Source organism: Balearica regulorum, chromosome Z, assembly GCF_011004875.1.
Source record: "Balearica regulorum gibbericeps isolate bBalReg1 chromosome Z, bBalReg1.pri, whole genome shotgun sequence".
Classification (NCBI taxonomy): Eukaryota; Metazoa; Chordata; class Aves; order Gruiformes; family Gruidae; genus Balearica; species Balearica regulorum.
The window spans coordinates 33,177,556-33,191,521 of record NC_046220.1 but is presented as its reverse complement, the minus strand read 5'-3'; positions in this window follow the sequence as shown (position 1 = coordinate 33,191,521).

Sequence of the window (13,966 nt, the reverse complement as noted above, 5' to 3'; positions counted from 1 at the left end):
TCATACTGTAGACATCTGGACCTGACTTCCCAGCTGTCTTCTTACTGCGTAACCTTATAGTGACCTAATATCTGGAGTTCTAGCAAAAATCCCCATCCTACATCCCAGCTTCCATGTAATGCTCCGCACAATGCTTGTGTGGTGTGAACAAGATATAACGAACACCAGCTGCAGTATGGAAGGCTAAGCTTAGACATTGATAACAATTCTTCGGCCATGCAGACAGCCAAAGCAGAGGTTTCAAAATGAGAGAATAAAAGTTCCGGTTATCTTCTGGCACTTCTCCAAATATTTGTAACCACACAAATAAACTTGAGTTTCAACTATAGACAGCATTTCAGATTTTGTTACCTTACTGACAGTGCTATTTTCTTCTCGTGGGGGAAAAAAAAAGTATAATGCTAATCTGAAACTCTCTCTATTCAGCAAGAGTAAAGGATGCCATTGTATGTGTATTTGTATATGTTCCTCCTAAGCAGAGTGATACTAATCAAGGACTGCAATTTTTTCCAGCCTTTTAACTGAAATTCTCGAAATAGACTTTCCACAGCATTATAGACAGTATACGCTGAAGTAAAAGTAAATGTAGTTTTTTGTCCATTAAACAATGATGATATCGCAGATAATTTGATACTTATCAACTACCACTGCTTCACTGTAGGAGTTTAAAAAGATGTGTGGAAATGGGAGTCTCCTTTGAAGTATTTCATAGGCTGCATGACTACACCCTTGGAGAGGCAAAGTACATCTAATTATTGCTATTATAGGTATTAAAATAATATTTCTCATGTCCTAGCTGCTAGCAGATCTGTAAGTATGTCTAGAACACACATTTATGCAGGTACATTTTGATACACCATATTCAAGCAATGGTCCCAGCAAGCAAGCAAAACAGTTCTTTCACTGGTCTTTTTTTTGGATGCAGACCTCAAGGTCACAAGCAGTTCCTTGATGACTTTTGAGGATGGAAAAATTAGTTTCCACCAAACAAAAAAATTGATTGAAAATACCCCATTTTTCCTGTATTTTTTTTTTAGCTTCTGCCATGACATGATTTGTTTCAAGCTAGCATTCCTCTCTGTCTCTAACAGAGCCCATGTGTGTCCCTCAGTAGTGGTTCTTTGCCTGCCACATTCCCTCTTGGTTGGAAAACTTGACTGGAACTTGACTGGAATCCATTGATTCCCAGCTCAAGACAAAAGCCAAGTGCCAGAATGTTTATCTACAGAGGGTGCTTAAGAAATGAATACAAGCTAAGCAGCAGCACGATTTTGAAGTGTAGTGGCAGAACTACATTCAACATCTTTATGGATTCTTCCATCAAAGAGAAGGAAATGTAATTTTGACCTAGTACTGGTAAACAGTTCCATTTAGAGAGCAGAATTTAAATGCTAATTCAGAATAATATCCTTAACACTCTTATGAAAAGAAAATTCGCCTAATAGTATTTTCCTTAGCATATTTTCCTTAGCGGCAGAGGTGGGAAGCAGCGTCAGGACACACAATGGATACACCTGGACAAGTAGAGGCATGTCCAAACAGGGGGTGTTCCCCAAGCAACAGACCCTGGACCCGCCGATTGGGCCAGACAGAAAGGGGTGGAGCCTGCAGCCGGCAGTGTGGGAGATGTAAGCAGTTAGCCCAGCTGATTGCACTGGGTGACTATATCTATTTCCTAGCAGGTAGATGTGTGGCAACATGGTGGCCACGTGGCAAAAAGCAGGGTTCCCTGCTTCTCCTGAGCTTCTATCACCTGTAAGAACCAATGCAGCTACACAGGCTGAGCTCCTGTTCAAGCATGGCATCGCCCAGGTTTCTGGATGTGGGATGTGTGAAGGGATATTCCTAGAGGTGGAAAGTGGTTGCATGAAGCCTGTGGCAGGTTGGACTGATAGATAAACTGCTCTGCTTGGTGGCTGAGCTGCAGGAGGAGGTGGGCAGACTGAAGAGTATTAGGAGCCTGCAAGGGAGATTGATCAATGGCGCCATACTTTACCACCTATGATGAACACAAGCCAGCTTATTATGGTCACTATAGAGGCAGGCCCTGGATCTGCCTTGTGCCAGGAGGAAGGCATCATCACAAGGGATAAGGAGGGGTGGAAGAAGGTTACAGCATGGAACAGTAAGAGAAATTCCTCCTTACCCTCTAAGATACGCTTACAGAACAGGTATGAAACCCTGGGTACAGCAGATGAAGTGCATAATAAGAAAGAGGAGGAACCTGCACAGTCTTGCCAAGATCAGAGAAACCAACCCCTCACAACAAAACCTGCATGGAGACCAGTGCTGAGAAGAAACAACGAGTTATGTCAATGGTGATTCTCTCCTGTGCGGAACAGAAGCACCCATTTGCAGACCAAACCCTCTTTTCAGGCAAGTTTGCTGCATCCCTGGGGCCCAAATTAAGGGTAACACCATAAGGCTGAAGAGCCTAGTACAATCTTCAAACTGCTATCCATTCCTGCTTTTTCATATGGGTGCTAATAATGTCATAACAAAATGTCTGAGGTCAATCAAAAGAGATTTCAGAGCCCTGGGAAGAATGCAAAAAAATTTGAGAGCACATGTAGTGTTTTCCTCAGTCCTCCCAGTAATGGGGAGAGACTGTGGCAGAAACAGGAGAGCCCAGGTATCAATATCTGGCTTCAGAACTGGTGCCTCCACCAAAACTTTGGGGTCTTAAACAATGCAAGAGACTTTGAGATACTATGTGTGCTGGGGCCTGGTGGGATCCACCTTTCCCAATGAGGGAAAAAGCATCTTTCTTTCAGCGTAAGCTGGCGGGACTGACTGAGAGGGCTTTAAATTAGAATTGATGAGGGAGAGGAATACCAACAGGATTGCAGTAGGCAAGTCAAGGGTTGGCATGGCGTCGCCTGAGGGTGGCAATGCTAGTGGGGACATTTACACTGCTCCTGGGAGCACAGAGCACTCAAGAGTGTATCTGAAATGCTTGTACACCAATGCACGCAGTATGAAAAACAGACAGGATGAACTGGAAATGTTGCTCAGTTCCCAGAATTATGATATCATTGGTATTAGTGAGACTTGGTGGAATGAGTCCCATGATTGGAGTGCTGGGATGGAGAGCCATTAGCTGTTCAGGAGGGACAGGCAGGGCAGGTGAGGCAGAGGTTTGATTGCACAGCCTTTACAGTTAGTGATGATGTCATTGACAGCCTCCAGGTGAGGACTGGGGGGACTGAAAATAAAGGAGATGTTGTAGTGGGCATCTACTACCGATCACCCAGCCAGGATGTTAGCACTGATAAGTTATTCTCTAGGTAGTTAGGAGAAATTTCTGGATCAGTAGCCCTTTTCCTTATGGAAGATTTCAACCTCCCAGACATCAACTGGGGATATCATACCACTGTGACAAGCAGGTCTTAGAAATTCTTGAAGTTTGTAGGTGATAACTTCTTGTTACAAGTACTCAGTGAGCCAACTGGGAAAGATGCCCTCCTAGACTTGCTATTTGTGAATAGAGGAGGACTCATGGGGGATGTGATGGTAGGTGGGTGTCTTGGCCACAGTGATCACGAAATGATGAGTTTAAAATTTACAATGTAGTGAGAAGAAAGGACAGTAGAGTTGCTACCCTGGACTTAAGGAGAGCAAACTTTAAGCTATTCAGGGAGCTATTTAGCAGAGTACTTTGCAAATCTGCTTCTGAGGGCTTAGGAATCCACGAGCGTTGGTCAGTTTTTTAAGAACCACCATTTAGAAGCACAGGAGCAGGCAATTCCACTGTGTCATAAGTCTAGCAAGCGGGGCAGAAGACCAGGTTGTTTCAACAGGGAACTCCTCGTGGAGCTCAGGAGGAAAAAGAAACTGTGTGATCTCTGGAAGCAAGGTCAGGCTTTACAGGAAGACTACTGAGCTGTGGTTCTTTTACACAGGGAGAAGACACGAAAGGCCAAAGCTCAATTAGAGTTGAAACTGCCCAGTGTTGTGTCAGATAACAAGAAGTGCTTTTTTAAGCATGTTAATAGTAAGAGGACGTCTAAAGAAAACGTTGCAGCAATGCTTGTTGAAGATGGTCCTCTGACTAACAGGGATGAAGAAAAAGCAGAGGCATTCAATGCATTTTTTGCTTCAGTCTTTAATAGTACTGATAGACGTTAGGCTGTCAGGTCCCCTGAGTCAGAGGGCTGTGAGTGTGGGAACAGTGACTTTCCATTTGTGGACGCTGGAGTTAGGGACCAGCTGTATCAGCTGAAATTTCAGAAGTCCATGGGGTCTGATGGGATTCATCCCAGAGTTCTGAAGGACCTAGCAGATGTTATGGCAAGACCCCTTTTGATCATTCACCAAAAGTCTTGGGTGGGGAGGTCCCTTATGACTGGAAGCTAACCAATGTTATTCCAATCTACAAAAAAAGAGTATGAGCAGAGACCCAGGGAACTACAGACCTGTTAGTCTAATGTCACTCCAGACAAGAAGAGAACATAAATTCTTTCTCTGTGTCCTGATAATCTCTGCATGTTATTGAAATGGATGAAGAACCAGAAAGTGTCTTTGGTGTCAAAATCGTGACACAAATGTTGAAATTCCTCAAACCACTAAGAGCTGGTAAGTACAAGAAATTACTATTTGCTGGTCCTTTTAGCAGCACCAAGATGAAAAGCAATGTTTCCAATATCTCTAAGTGCATCTGCATCATGATTTTCTAATGGTGCAGGACAGGAGAGTATTTCAGACAGCAGGGCTTGGGCACACAGAGACAGTTGCTACCTTGCTGGGTGGTAGGTTTGGGGCCTTGCTGAGAGGCAAAAGGTTGTTCCTTCTTATTCCTAGATTGGTACAAAAGACCTACAGGAAGATGCAATGCAAAAGCTTATTCCCCACTCTGCGGTAATAATCAGCCCTGCTGATCACAAAGCCATCCTGCAGTGTATCTCCAGCTTCTGCCCCGTGTCAAAAATGGCTGGCCAGATTTGTAGGAGGTCCTCACTCCACAAGATGAGGGCAGGAGTGTCTGCAGCCTGGCTGAAGGAGCTCAGGACAGGCTAGTGAGAGATGCAGGAGAACATGCCAAGGACTAGGGTTGTCGTTCCAAGTTTTTGCTGTGCTCAGAAGTCCCTGACCACCCTAAGGGGCATTAACTGCTCTGCTGAGATACAGGTTCCTGTGGCAAATGTCAGCCTGGGTCTGAGCCTCTTCCTCTCATTCATAGCAATTTAAGTCCCCTCGTGACCATTTTGGGCTGATCCTGGCACTGTTTTGTGGGCTTTCTCCGCCGGAGAATCTCATTGTTTCCTGTGAAATGGGTATCCATTTCAGGTGAAGATGCCTTATTACTCAGTGCCCAGAATATCCTTGGTTAGCCCTGTAGTTCTATAGGCATGATGTATTTCTCATCTGCAGAGTGTATCTTTTCTTAATCATAAAGAGGCTGTGGTAATATTAGTATGTAGTATTGGAATCCAAGGCATTGCCCACTGACATACGTGAGTGAAAGGCCATGGATTGATGAAAGGCCAGAGTACTAGGATTACTCATTCTGAGAGTCTAACTTACGCTTAGCTCACCAAATGATGTCAGTAATGTAATAAAAGGTTAGGGAAAGATTGTCTACCAGGATCGTGCATTGCTGTGAAATTTTGCGGTCTGAAAGCCCTCTGAAGGAACAAGTCTGTTCTGCATAACAAAGCTGGCTGTGAAAATTGGTCCTAAGAAAATAATTGGTCCTGAGAAAATAATTTTGTTCCAGACTCAATAGATATCCTTATCACTATATTGTTTATGCATTCTCCAAGCCAGTGATTTGTAAAAGAGGGAAAGAGGATTTTCTCCAACCACAGGAGGAACTCTCTAATGCATCTGGTCTCATCAGAGGATGATATAAAAAATAAGCCCATGCCTTTGCTATCATCTGTTTGAAAGCTGAATTGGTTGAAAACAGTCTCTCAGCTCCTCTTCAGTTTAGATAGATGGGAAATGTAAGAGCGACATGTCTGGGAAAGAAGGGCTCTTCATAATTTCTGTTTCTGCACCAGCTAAGGAGGGAGTTGAAAGATTTATGAATTTGAAATGAATAAATAGAGACTAAGCAAACAATCACTTGCAATCTAAGGCAGCCTTACATTTAGGAAGAAACCTAGCCCTGAGCTACTTTATATGTCATCAGATTCTTTTAATCCAACAGTAATTGTTTCCCACTACTCTTAGAAGAGGAAAATATATGATATGTGAAAGATGAGTTAGAAAATCCAGAGGGATCTTGGAATATCTGGATAATTTAATGAGGTATCTCTCTAGTCTGGAAAAAAAAAGCATTTGATCCATCCCTCCAAAAAAGAGGGGGGAAAGAGCAGATTTTTAAAAATAAGACTTGATTAAAGGAAAAATAAAGCTTCTGCGTGCATTCTAACTCAAGTAATATACTGTTACTGTTTCAGCTTGCAAACGTTACAAACGCAGCATAAGGATAGCATCAATACTTGCTTGTTCTGCCCTGAACATCCAGAAAGACACTATGCTTTGATTCAATTTCAGCAACAGCTCAACATAGGAGTTAGTACTCCATATCATCCTGTTACCTTGCAAACAAGAAAACCCCTACAGCTAAGACAGAAACAGTAAAGTGTGAAACTGCTTGTAATGGATGGCAAACATCTTGCTGAAACAAATGAGCCTGATTTCTGCTTGGAATAAGAAATGTCTGTGTCTGAAATACAGCTGCACAGGGAGAACCCAGGTAATAAGCGGAGAAAATACAAATGATCTGTGCTATCCACAGTAAACCGCATTAGAGGTGTTTTTCTCCTTTCTGTGCATGCCCTGGGTGACAGAAGAGCTGCATGGGGTATGAAGAGGAAAAATGTATGTTTGAAATGTCAGTGATCTTGTTGCCTAGAATGGAATTGCAAGCTCAAATTTGACTGTGTGAGCATGTAGAGTTAAATTCTGGCCCTGCTGATTTCATGTATGCCTTTATATAAGGGCCAGATCCCACATTTCTCCATGATGTCATTGCCTCAAACCACTCACTAGCGTCTTTGCTTTGTCACATTCAGCTCCAAAACAGAGCCAGGCTCCAAAACCATTAGAGTAGAGAGGAAAGATAACTTCCCTCAACACGCTGGCAACACTCTTCCTAATGCAACCCAGGATACCATCAGCTGCGTTTACCACAATGGCACGTTGCTGGCTCATGGTTGACTTGGTGTCCACCAGCACCACCAGGTCCTTCTCTGCCAAGCTGCTTTCTGGCTGGTTGAGCCTCAGCATGTACTGGTGCATGGAGTTATTCTTCCCAAGGCGCAGAACTCTGTACTTCTCTTTGTTGAACTTCATGAGACTTTTCTCTGCCCACTTCTCTGACCTGTCAAGGTCCCTCTGAATGGCAGCCCAGCCAACAGCTGCATTAGTCTCTCTTCCCAGTTTTATATCATCGGCAAACGTGCTCAGGACGCTCTCTGCCCTATCATCTGGGTCATTAACAAAGATGTTAAACAGTATTGGACACAGTAGCCACCCCTGGGGTACAACACTAGTACTTGGCTTCCAGATGGACTTTGTACCACCAATCACAATGCTTTGGGCACAACAGTTCAGCCAGTTTTCAATCCACCTCACTGTTAACTCATTTAACAAGTACTTTGTCAGCTAGTGTATGCAGATGGTACAGGATACAATGTCAAAAGCCATACTAAGTTGCAGTAGAAAACATCCACTGCTTATCCACTCAGCCAGTGATCTCATCGTACAAAGATATTAGATTGGTTAAGCATGATTTTGCCTTCATAAATTCATGCTGACTTCTGTTCACCTTGTTGTCCTTCATGTGTTTGGAAATGGTGTCCAGGATTATTTGCTCCATCATCTTCCCAGGGATCAAGGTGAGACTGACTGGCCTGTAGTTCCCTGGATCTTCCTTCTTGCCCTTCTTGAAGATGGGTGTGACTTTGCAACTTTTGCTCTCTTCCAGTCTTCAGAAACCCCCTCTGTGACCTTTCAAAGATAACCATGAGTGGCCTTGAAACGATAATGGCCCACTTCCTCAGCACTCATTGGTGCATCCCATCATTCCCATGGACTTGTGTATGTATGGTCTAAAACATTCTCTAACCTGCTCCTCTTCCTTGCTCCAGACTTTCCCTCTTGTCTCAGGGACCTGGCACTGCAGCGGGCCAGTCTTACCAGTAAGGACCAAGGTGAAGAAGGCATTGAGTTCACTGGCCTTTTTCATGTCCTCTATCATGAGGACCTCTGCCCCATTTAGCAGTGGGCCTGTGTTTTTACCAGTCTTCCTTTTGCTGTTGATGTACACATGGAATTATTTCTAACTGACCTTCATCTCCTTTGCCAGATTCAACTCTAGGTTGCCTTTGGCTTTCCTAACCCCATCCCTGCACAATTGGATAGTATTTCTGTATTCCTCCTTGGTCACATGCACCTGCTTTCACCATTTGAACACGTCCTTCTTATGTCTGAGCAGTCAAGTGGTCCTCACTGGAGCAAACCTAGAAACAAAATGGAGACATTTTGGCTGCTCCCAGAGGAATGCCTCTTTGAACTTCTGTCTGCCACCATGAATCACTCTGTTGTAGGTTGACCCTCACTGGACATCAAGTGCCCACCAAAGCCATTCTATTAGTCCCCCTCCTCAACTGGACAGGGGAGAGAAAATACAATGAAAGGCTTGTGAGTCGAGATAAGGACAAGGAGAGATCACTTACCAATTACCATCACGGGCAAAACAGACTCAACTTAGAAAAATTAATCTAATTTGTTACCAAGCAAAACAAAGTAGAGTAATGAGAAATAAAACCAAGTCTTAAAACATCTTCCCCCCACCCCTCCCTTCTTCCTGGGCTTAACTTTATTCCCAGTTTTCTCTATCTCCTCCCCACAGCAGCACAGAGGGACAGGGTTACAGTCAGTTCATCACGCATTGTCTCTGCCTCAAGGGGAGGACTCCTCACACCCTTCCCTTGCTCCAGTGTGGGGTCCCACCCACGGGAGACCATCCTCCATGAACTTCTCCAATGTGAGTCTTTCCCATGGGCTGCAGTTCCTCATGAACTGCTTCAGTATGAGTCTCTTCCACGGGGTGGAGTCCTTCAGGAACATACCGCTCCAGTATGGATCCCCCATGGGGTCACAACTCCTGCCAGCAAACCTGCTCCAGAGTGGGGTCCTCTCTCCACAGGGCCACATGTCCTGCCAGGAGCCTGCTCAAGCGTGGGCTTCCCACAGGATCACTGCCTCCTTCAGGTGCATCCATCTACTCTGGTGTGGGGTCCTCCATGGGCTGCAGGTGGATATCTGCTCCACTATCATCCTCCACGGGCTGCAGGGGGACAGCCTGCCTCACCATGGTCTTCACCATGGGCTGAGGGGGAATTTCTGCTCTGGCACGTGGAGCACCTCCTCCCCCTCCTTCTTCATGGACCTTGGTGTCTGCAAAGTTGTTTCTCACATCTTATCACTCCTCTCTCTGGCTGCAAATGCTGCTGGCTGAGTTTGGTTTTTTTCCCCTTCTTAATTCTGTTATCCCAGAGGCACTATCACCATTGCTGATGGGTTCAGCCTTGGTCAGCAGCAGGTCTGTCTTGGAACCAGCCCTATCAGACATAGGGGGGAGACTCTAGCAGTTTCTTGCAGAAGCCACCCCTCTAGCCCCGCCTGCTAACAAACCCTGCCATGCAAATCCAATATGCACTCTCACTCCATTTCACTGGTAAATCTGGAGCCTGTAGTTGTCCACAAAAGAACTTGCTGCACGTTTAATGAACTGCAGCAATTTTATGTGGTATGTGTCTTGGCCAAATGAAGCTGCTTCTTACATTGCTCCTGCACAAAAATAGGTTTCTGAAGGAGGAAATCAAGCTCTGTGATAACTGTTTCGCACAACACATATGGAAGCTGCTAGGATGAGTTGAACTGCAATTGTATGAACTGCAGTTGGATGACTTGTACTGCTTGATGTGCCTCACCACTTCCTAGCCCATTTCTGTACAAATGAGTGTCTGTGCCAGTGCTGCGTTTTTCATTAGTATGGTCTGTGTACTTGCAGGTGGTACCCCAGTGTAGCTAAAACAGGTGTGATACAGGTAATTACCTTTTAACAATAGAGTGTATGAACTGAATCCAAAATGGGATGTGTGTGAAAGTCTAGCTGTCTCCAAAGCAAGCATAGATATGGAAGCTCATTTCCTGTGACTCCTTTTAACCACACTTTTCACCCAAAGCGGTCATCTACATTTGGTGAGCTTAATTGCACTCTAATCTTTATTGATTGTATTCCCTCTGTCTCCAGGAGCTACTAAGCTGTAAGAGAGCAAACTCATTTTCCAAGCTTAAGAACTGCTTTAGATTGCAGCAATATAGGTCTGTGAAGGTAGCAGATGTTACCAATTGTATAAGGCTTTTTAAGCCAAATATTAGAACCCTGTGGGAAGATCTGAAGGTACCAGGATGCAGAGAGTATTCAGCCATCTTTTCTTACTGCTCTAGGTGAGAAACAAATGTTGTATCAGTTAACAAAAGGATTTTCCCTAACTGCTACACTGAAGTAGGGCTGCAAGAAAAAGACTAAATTAAGGACTGCTCAAGCTTGGAAACATGGATTCAGGTTTAGAAAGAGAGGGGAGAAACAGCAATTTCCTGAATATGCTTTTGATAAAGAAATGTTGCTTCTCTTATTACCATGTAGGCTTAAAAAAATGAGATCTTTAATCTCAATCTCTGGTACCCAGCTACAGTGCTAAGAATAAAGCACTGGTATGAGCCCACCATGATCATGCAGAAGATCCTCCTGGAAACTATACTAAGGCACATGGAAAATAAGGACGTGATTGGTGACAGCCGACATGGCAAATAGTGCCTGACAAATTTGGTGGCATTCCGTGACAGGGTTACAGCATTGGGGGATAAGGGAAGAGCAACTGATGTCATCTACCTGGACTTGCATAAAGCATTTGACACTGTCCCACACAACATCCTTGTCTCTAAATTGGACAGACATGGATTTGATGGATGGACCACTTGGTGGAATAGGAATTGGCTGGATGGTCGCACTCAAAGAGTTGTGGTCAACGGCTCAATGTCCAAGTGGAGACCAGTGATGAGTGGCATTCCTCAGGGGTTGGTATTGGGATCAGCACTGTTTCACATCTTCGTCGGCAACATGGACAGTGGGATCTAGTGCACCCTCAGCAAGTTTGCTAATGACACCAAGCTGTGTGGTGTACTTGACATGGCCGAAGGGCCATGCCAGAGGGCCCTTTGAGAGGTGGGCCCGTGCAAACCGCATGACGTTCAACAAGACCAAGTGCAAGGTCCTGCACATGGGTCAGGGCAGTCCCAAGCACCAATACAGACTGGGTAGATAATGGATTGAGAGCAACACTAAGGAGAAGGACTTGGGGTTCAACATGAATTGGCAATGTGTGCTTGCAGCCCAGAGAGCCCACCATATCCTGGGCTGCATCAAAAGAAGTATGACCAGCAGGTCAAGGGAGGTGATTCTGCCCCTCTACTCCACTCTTGTGAGACCCCACCTGGAGTACTACATCCAGCTCTGGGGCCCCCAACATAAGAAGGACATAGACCTGTTGGAGCAAATCCAGAGTAGGGCCACTGGATGTATGCCAGGCCACTGGACCCATGCAGTCCTCTCAGTCCTGCTATCCTCAGTGTCATCTTCCTCATCCCTTTGCTACACCTGTCTGGGGACAGGGTGTCACTGTGGAGGTTTACTAAAGCCAGCTCTTCTTGGCAAGAGCCCCTGTCAGGGTGCCAGGAGCCACGGGAGCTCCCCTGGGGCAGCAGGTCAGGGCCTGGCAGCCAAGGCCTCTCTCACCACCACAGCTGGGAGCAGGGCAGGCCCAGGGGCAGCTTCAGCCCTGGTCATTGGCACCCTCCCTGGGGACAGGATGAAGCCGGACTGGAACATGGGCCCGTGGGTGGGCCTGGCTCGGCAGGGCCTGTGGCCGGGGCTGTGGGGAGATGGAGGCCAGCCCTGCTGGGGCAGCAGCTGTTGGCCCCAGGGGTGAAATGGTGTCCGAGGTCATGGGCAGGGTGCGGGGAGTGCCAGGCGTGAAGGGAAGGGACAGTAACTTCTGCACGTGCCCTCCAGGGTCCCGGCAATGTCCTTCACTGTTGCTGAGTTCCCAGGTGGCCAGCTTCTCACACGTGCTACAGCAGCTCCAGGCCACTGGTTTAGGTCAGGACAAACTAAGCACACATGTTAATCACTACACCATAACTGGATCTCCGAGCAGGAGTTTGGGTGTTTACTGCCTCTGTGAAACAGTAACCAATGATATGAAGACCACCACAAAGTTAGGTAAAAGCGGTTATCTCTACTTCACCTTTCCCTGTGGACAGGAGCAGAGCTCTCAGCAGTTGGGAGGAGCAGAGTGCTGAGTGCGGTGGCTCTGGCCATGAGAGCTTGGTCCCAGGCGTCCAGGGAGGTCCTCCGTGGCCAGGTATCCTCCAAGGCAGGGTCATGTGTCCTCCCTCTCGAGTGGAGGTGGGATGAGATTGATGAGGGGAGAGCATCTTCCAGGCTGTTGGATCTTTCCTGGCCCTTGGACCACCCTGGGCTATTGCTCCCTGATGGGTGTAGTGAGTCACGGAGCTAATATTCTTTTATCAGTTTAGTTGTGCTATTGTTGCCAATAGCTCTGGCTTTTTTCATACCACCTGCTTCATTGTGTCTTATCTAAGCAGTGTTACATCCCTAACAACTACATAGCAACATGCTGAAGGTCAAACTATGGGCCCCTGATACTGGTCTACACACTCCATAGCCTCTGTAGCTCTGTAGGCCAAGACACGAGGCCAAGGTAATACAGAATTAGAGCCAGTTTTGTAAAGGGGCATTTGGCAAAAATGCAAAAGCTCTTTCTCACTCATTTTGGTAATGCTGAATATGTCATCCTGACACTGTACACATCAATGAAATCACTCTACTCTGATAATGAAGACATGCTCTGTATTTGCAACATCAGGATGTTGCTAAGGAACTCTACTTCTGCAGCACTGTCCTGAGAGTGTTAAGAAAAATCTGTTTAATTATGAGAAATAAACAGTACCAATGATGCCAGAAAATAACTGTTGCTTAATTAGTAGGGCAAATGTGAAAAAGTACAGAATATTTGTCTTTCATCTCTATTGCAAGGAATAGTTTCTTTCACGCAACTCCTCAGTTCTTTGTAAACAACTTCCAAAAGTTATTCATCCATTTGCATCCTTGATCTTTTAAATACAGCCTTTGCATAGCGATCAGTGTTTTCTGCACCTTTTTGTTCACCTTTTGTAGTCTTGCTAATAAAATCTTCGGTGTTCTCCATCTGCAGCAGAAACTGTGATTTCACTTGTACAACTCCACTTTATTAATTGCACCCTCAGCTATGACCTTCTATATCAAAATTAACAATGTCAAAGCAGGAGGTCAGCCCTTGACTGCAGATTTGCTCATGTTAAAATGTCAGTTTGACTTTCTGTGCTAATTCAAGCACTTCAATTCATTACTGGTAATCGTTTCAGTTCTTACATTTTTTGATACCAAAGAATGCCTGGTGAGAACTTCAGAAGTCTTAATAATCAGGACTGAGAACTCAGTCATGTTTCTGGAGAAAAGTCAGAACTGGCAATTAAAAAAATATAGCCACAATAATTTAAAGGAGCTTTTCAAATCAAGACAATTTTGAGCACATATTAACTAGCTCCATCTTTTCCCAGAGAAAATCTTTTCTTCAGAGAGCTTTTCAGAAGAAAACAGTCTGTATATTTTAGCCTGTACAAAAGAAAGACTCACTAGATTGGCTTTCTATGGGCAGACAAAGATGATCAGAGGGCTGAAGCACCTCTCCTATGTGGACAGGCTGAGAGAGTTGGGATTGTTCTGCCTGGAGAAGAGAAGGCTCCAAGGAGATCTTACAGCAGCCTTCCAGTACCTAAAGGGGGCCTATAGGAAAGCTGGAGAGGGACTGTTTACAAGGGCATG